Consider the following 7,750-nt stretch of genomic DNA (forward strand, 5'->3'; position numbering starts at 1 on the left):
CAATGTTCTTCAACAGGGACTCCCGATGAATGTTGTGCCTCGTTGGATCGAGACTAAAGGTCGCATGAGAATGGTTAGCTTACGACCAAGACATCCTACAATGCACTTTAGTGCATTCAGGATTTCTAAAAGAGAGGAATGCTTAATAGTGAAAGACCGGAGCAAAATTGTGAACGATCGCATAGAACTACTAGGGGGCAGCAATCAGAAGCGCAGCCCACGATTAGGAGACAAGTTCATCTGCATGCTCCAACATGATGAAGCAGGAGTGCTACACATGTTTTATGCTATTTTACCTGAGAGAGAGCAGCAAGAATGATTAGCTAGCTAGAAATGAGATATGATGATCAAATAGCTAGTGTTGGTGGTAACGACTATGATGATTATTATTAGCTAGTGTTGGTGGTGATTACATAGCTTCCGTAGCTACTGTTGGTGGTGATTAGCTAGCTAGAATGAGTTTGAAGATGATGATGTGTGCTACACTATGACTATGATGATTAAATAGCTACTGTTGGTGGTAATGACTATGATGATGATTAAATAGCTTGTGTTGGCGGATTAGATTCAAGTGGAGGCAACATGTGGTGCACATCGAAAGTACTAATAGTCCAAACTAGATCAAGTTTGGATTAGTAGTATACTTTTGACATGCTCCACATGTTGCCTCCACTTGAACCTAATCCACCTTCATTTGACACACTGTTATGGACATATTGATATAACAAGTTCATAATTGGTATTATACCAAAATGTGTATAACGGCGTATAAATACACTAAAAATGAAAAAGTGAAAAAAATAATACTAGTAGCGATGGACAGGAAACACGCTACTACTAGTTAGATTAGGAGTAGCGCTTGAGTAAACACGTGCTCCGGCTATATGTCTTAGCAGTAGCGTGTGCCGCACGCGCTATTGCTAAGTAATAGCTGTAGCGCCTTACTAGTAGCATGGTTCCCCGCGCTACTAATAGGCATTAAACCCATGCTACTACTAGGCTTTTCCCTAGTAGTGACCTATTGGAACCAGGCCAAAATTCTCCATGTCTAAATTGCTATTGCTCCCTCCAAACTCCTCCCCTTTACCTTCATATGCAATTATTTACATTCCGCTGCTATACTCTTAGATTTGCATGTGTAGGTTGATTGCTTGACTTGTGATAAGTTGCTAAAATCTGCCAAGACATAAAATTGGGAAAAGGCTAGATTTTTATTTGGTCAAGTAGTCTAATCACCCCCCTCTAGACATACTTTCGATCCTACACACTCTCACTTGCTTGGTTATCGGCGGCAAGCCTATATATATTCATGGGACCGCGTGGACATCCATCATTTCGACCAACGACGAGAAAGGTTACCAGGGTGGATTCTTCTTCTTTAGCGTATAGTAGGTCGATAATTCCAAGCCTAATTAAGTTTGAGTGCATGCTACACGCGTCGTGAACCCTCGCTCACTGTGGGGATTTTACGGTTCCAAAGCATGGTGCCACATCAAATTTGCACATTGGGTATTCAAACACCACTTCCATATACATACTTGGGCCACATGCACAGAGTGGGTTTGTCTTCATACAGTACTCCCTCGCGAGGTTATCAGCAATAAGCTAGCCCATTTTGTAGGGCCGTGTGGACGTCCATCACTTTGACCAACAACGAGCGGGAGAGGTTGTACGACCAAGTTGGATTCTGCTTGGTCCGTGTTATAGAATGTCTTGGTGAGATGCCCTCCCCCCGATGTGTGTGTGGGGGGTGGGGGTGGGGGCTACTTCGCACTACCTACAACCTCCATGGGGTCGGGGAAGTCCGGTTAATTTGCGAGGAACACGTGCCACGTCAAAGTTGTGAATAGTAGTTAAATATCGCACCACACCGTTTTCATACATATAGTAGGGCCACCCGCAGGTGGTTCATATGTGTTCTCACCCATCTCACGCCACAAGCCCACATTTGTGGCTCGACACACGGTCCACCTTTGTCGGGAAGCGAAAGGGGAAGTTTGACCATATATATGATGGACTCCTATAGGTTTTGTGATATCGTAGGGTGAGATTTCATACCTAGCTATTTGGGGGCATGCATTCGTAACTAGGATTCCCTTACCACCGACACGAAGTGGGGTTCGTAGGGGGTGGCTCACTAGCAATACTGTGCTTTTGTGCAATAGGTGCCACACTAAAGTTGTGCATTATTGGGTAATCGAACATCCAACCACCCTTTTAATACATATATTTGGTCCACCTGCAAGTGTGTTCATATTCTGACCCTCTGCCGAGTTATTCTTTTTGCCAAATTTATAAACAGCACACGATTTGGATGTAGAAATCATCTACGATTGGTACGCAATAGACATGGTTCGGTCAGACTACCCGGCCGTGTGCCATGCCCATGCCCCTGCAGTCACTCACATCAGCACAATAGATTGGGATTTTTATATCTGTGCCCCTGGTTCCTTAGCCATACTCATTCATCTGCACGCTTTTAACTTTTGCTCACTTTTCCCAACTCCCCTGCCCGAAACCCTCAGAACTGGTCACAAACGGTGGATGCCGTCGGGTCAGTCCTTTGTCAATTAACTCTGATGAGTGGGGCCACACTGACTGTGTCGCCCATTGGACCTGATGAGTGGGGTCGCGGAGGACGGTGCCGCGGTTAGCCCGTTGGGCCGTGGTTAGACATGGGCCGTGCGTGCGCCGCAACGACAGAAGCCCGTTATGCATGCATGGCATGTCCAGCTAGCATGCATGCACGTAGCTAGCGTACCTGCATGCGCCGCTGCCCGCCGCCATGATGCGCTGACCGGCCTCTTTTTCACATGAGCCGCCACGGACGCTGACCGGCCTCATTTTCACGCAAGCCACCACGGACGCAGGGACGGTTGCTGTCGCTGGTTTGTATCATCTCCCATGCGTGTCTCCTTGATGTAGAGCATTGTTTCACACTTTTCGATCCACTCACATCTATTCAACATGGCATTTAAAACCCGTTCGCAATTAAAGTGGCATATCGATCGACGCAGCTCGTTTGAACGTAGCAAATCCAAAGCGCAGCCGGTGCCACTCCCCTTCCCTTCCCCTTTCCCTATTTAAACCACCACCCCTCCACCTATTCTCCACACATCCATTTGTGCCGCCCCCTTCTCTTCTTCACCAAAACCCAGAGGACTCTCAAAGTGAGGCGAGGATGCAGTACAATGGCCCCACCTTCGAGCTCCCACCGACCATGCTGGAGAGACGGTATCCGGCCGGCGTCATCGTGGAGAGGATGCTCCGCATGTGGGCGTTCTCATGTTGGAGGGGTGCAAGGGGGTTTGCCGAGTGGTTCTTCCGTGCGGGCTTCGCCCACCTCCCGGCGGGCTCGCCGGTGATGTTTCGACTGGATGAAGTGCGTCCAAATTCCAGGACTCCGCCGATAGGGCTCACCGTTGAGGGAGTCCTGAACTAAGGGGTCCTTGGGCGTCTAGCCTGTTATCCATGGGCCGGACTGATGGGCTGTGAAGACATGAAGGCTGAAGACTGTACCTGTGTCCGGATAGGACTCTCCTTGGCGTGGAAGGCAAGCTTGGCGACCGACTATGAAGATTCCTTCTTATGTAACCGACTCTATGTAACCCTAGATCCCCCCCGGTGTCTATAAACTAGAAGGGTTAGGCTGGAAAGGATATACTCATTACCATATTCATACAGGCTAGGCTTCTAGGGTTTAGCCATTACGATCTCGTGGTAGATCAACTCTTGTAACACTCATATTCATCAAGATCAATCAAGCAGGACGTAGGGTATTACCTCCATAGAGAGGGCCCGAACCTGGGTAAACATCGTGTCCCCCGTCTCCTGTTACCATCGATCCTAGACGCACAGTTCGGGACCCCCTACCCGAGATCCGACGGTTTTGACACCGACATTGCTGCTTTCATTAAGAGTTCCACTGTGCCGTCGACGAAAGGCTCGATGGCTCACCTTGTCCTTAAAGACAACATCACCTCCGGGGGAGCTCTGGCCCCAGGCCAAACCCTCCGGCTGGGCGGCTTTACTATGATCGCCCGTTCGGCCATTGAGCCGATGATGACCTCTCGGGCCATCAAAAACCCCCTTCGCATTAACTCTGAGCACTCCAAGCAGATGGATCCGATAGAGTTTTTGTCTTTGAATGAACTCCTAGATCGCATCGTCGCTTTAGGAATCGCCACAGACTATGATCGGATCGGGCCTAAAACCGATGAAGGAGAAATCAAGACCCCATCGGTGACCCACCAGATTGCGGTGGTTGTGGAGCAGGACGGCAGTCTTCTTCTATATCGAAGACGGACTATGTTCGGATCTCCATTCAGGAAGAGCCGGATACTCACCCGTGAAAGGATGCGACCATCGCTCCGAACATAGCATCGGACAACGGTCCTAAACAATCAGAAGATATTCTGGAACCCGGACTGTTAAGCCCGGAAGGTCGTCAGACTCCGGATAATCGGTCAGGTCGTGGTTCGAATTTAATTCCACCCACCCGGATATAGACGCTCTCATAAGCATAAAACAGCAGCCTCAGGAAACGGTCCACCACTTCTGGGCCAGATTCCTCCTTGTCAAGGACAACGTAAAAGATTGCCCTGACGAAGATGCAATATCAGTGTTCTGCAACAATTGCGCAGAGGAAGGAATCCTCAATGCCATCAATCGCCACCGCATACTGAAATTCACTGACTTAGCAACCATCGTACAAAAGTATAGCGCAATGGAGAGCGCCTAGAAAACTCAGGCAGCTCGTTGGGAACCGTCGGTCCCAACTCAACTCCCCCTACAGGTGAAAAGGGCGCACCCTCGTGGCACGCCCAGTCCAGTAGTCAAGAAACACAAAACCGCTATGCGGCACGGCACCGTTCTGGAGGGGTGGCTCGATGGCCCATGCAAAATACATACAACATAAGATACCGTGGCAACCCACAGCCTTAGAGCATGTTGGATACTACGACAGGTAGCCAAGAGCGGCGAGGACATCCTTATCAAGGACAACCCAGAACAACGTCCCTCAGAAGACGATAACTCAAGAGTATTGATGATCCTTGAGACATTCTTTTCAACCAACAAGCACAAAAGGGCCCTTCGCGAGCTCGCCGAAGTCTGCCAAGTTGCTACAATAAACCCCTGGAACGACACAGCTATAACATTCAACGCCGGTAATGAACAAAAGTACAAAATAGTACGAGCGCCAGCCGCGTTAGTCCTCAGTCCCATCATGGACTGGATTCGACTTACCAAGGTCCTCGTGGACGGCGGCAGCGGACTAAACCTCATTTGTGAGGACACACTCCATAAAATGGAAATAGATAGGAGCCGCATCAAGCAAAGTAGCACAACCTTCCGAGGAATTATTCACAGTCGGGAGGCGCGGTGCGCAGGCAAAATCACACTTGACGTAGTATTCGGCATGTCGGAGAAGTATCGGTCCGAAGAAATAACTTTCCAAGTGGTCCCTTTCAGCAACGGATATCACGCCCTGCTACCTCTTGAGCACTGCGTTGGATTTCCCCGAAGAGGAAGGGATGATGCAGCAAAGTAGCGTAAGTATTTCCCTCAGTTTTTGAGAACCAAGGTATCAATCCAGTAGGAGGCTACGCTCGAGTCCCTCGTACCTACACAAAAACAATAGCTCAACGCAACCAACGCGCTTAGGGGTTGTCAATCCCTTCACGGTCACTTACGAAAGCGAGATCTGATAGTGATGATAAATAATATTTTTGGTATTTTTGGTATAAAGATGCAAAGTAAATAAAGTAAAAGCAAAGAAATAATAAAGTAATGGAAATTGATATGATGAGAAAGAGACCCGGGGGCCATAGGTTTCACTAGTGGCTTCTCTCAAGAGCATAAGTATTCTACGATGGGTGAACAAATCACTGTTGAGCAATTGACAGAATTGAGCATAGTTATGAGAATATCTAGGTATGATCATGTATATAGGCATCACGTCCGAGACAAGTAGACCGAAATGATTCTGCATCTACTACTATTACTCCACTCATCGACCGCTCTGCAGCATGCATCTAGAGTATTAAGTTAAAAATAGAGTAACGCCTTAAGCAAGATGACATGATGTAGAGGGATAGTTTCATGCAATATGATAAAAAACCCCATCTTATTATCCTCGATGGCAACAATACAATACGTGCCTCTCTACCCCTTCTGTCACTGGGAAAGGACACCGCAAGATTGAACCCAAAGCTAAGCACTTCTCCCATGGCAAGAACAACCAATCTAGTATAGGCCAAACCAAACTGATAATTCGAAGAGACTTGCAAAGATAACCAATCATACATAAACGAATTCAGAGAAGATTCAAATATTATTCATAGATAGACTTGATCATAAACCCACAATTCATCGATCTCAACAAACACACCGCAAAAAGAAGATTACATCGAATAGATCTCCGCAAGAGAGGGGGAGAACATTGTATTGAGATCCAAAAAGAGAGAAGAAGCCATCTAGCTACTAGCTATGGACTCGTAGGTCTGAAGTAAACTACTCACACTTCATTGGAGGGGCTTGGATGATGATGTAGAAGCCCTCCATGATCGATGCCCCTTCCGGCGGAGCCCCGGAACAGGCCCCAAGATGGGATCTTGTGGATACAGGAAGTTGCAGTGGTGGAATTAGGTTTTTGGCTCTCTCCCCGATCATTTGGGGTACGTGGATATATATAGGAGGAAGAAGTATGTCGGTGGAGCTTCGAGGGGCCCATGAGGCAGGGGCGCGCCCTAGGGGGGCACCCCCTACCCTCGTGACCACCTCGTGGCTTCCTTGACGGAGGGTCCAAGTCTCCTGGATCTTATCTGATGAGAAAATCACGTTTCCGAAGGTTTCATTCCGTTTGGACTCCGTTTGATATTCCTTTTCTTCGAAACCCTAAAACAGGCAAAAAATAGCAATTCTGGGCTGGGCCTCCGGTTAATAGGTTAGTCCCAAAAATAATATAAAAGTGGATAATAAAGCCCAATAATGTCTAAAACAGTAGATAATATAGCATGGAGCAATCAAAGATTATAGATACGTTGGAGACGTATCACGCCCTTTAGGGGCGGGATGCTTTTACACGCTTCCAGGCCATACTCCATTACGGGTATATGAAGCTCAAAATGCCCGGACCAAACGGTATAATCACTCTCGTCAGTGATCCGGACATAGCACTCCGAGCTGAAAACAAAACCGCATCCCTGGCCCTGGAGGCGTTATCTGAAGCCCTCGCGGCCGAAGAATTAACTGCACTACGCTCCACTGTGGACGGGGACGACGTGATCCTCGACAAATTCCTAAATCCACCTCCTTCAAACCAGCAGAAGAAATAGTGAAATTCCAGGTCCACCCAACGGACCCCAAGAAGACAACATCTATCGGGGCTCAACTGAACCCAACAGTTGACACCGCACTACGAGAATTCCTGCGTGAAAACTGGGAGATATTCACCTGGCACCATTCAGATATGCCAGGAATCCCACGCGAGCTGGCCGAACATAGCCTCGATATATTAAAGGGGTTTAAACCGGTTAAGCAAACACTGCGGCGCTTTTGTGAACCCAAGCGACAAGCCATGGGGGAGGAGCTGGCCAAACTCATCGAGGTCGGATTCATCAGAGAAATCAAACATCTGGACTGGACGGCAAACCTGGTGATGGTACCAAAGAAGGACAAATCCTGGCGCCTATGTGTCGATTTCAAAATAAGGCTTGCCCTAAGGATCCCTTCCCCCTCCCCCGCATTG

Source organism: Triticum urartu, chromosome 5 (assembly GCF_003073215.2).
Source record: "Triticum urartu cultivar G1812 chromosome 5, Tu2.1, whole genome shotgun sequence".
In the NCBI taxonomy this organism is placed as follows: Eukaryota; Viridiplantae; Streptophyta; class Magnoliopsida; order Poales; family Poaceae; genus Triticum; species Triticum urartu.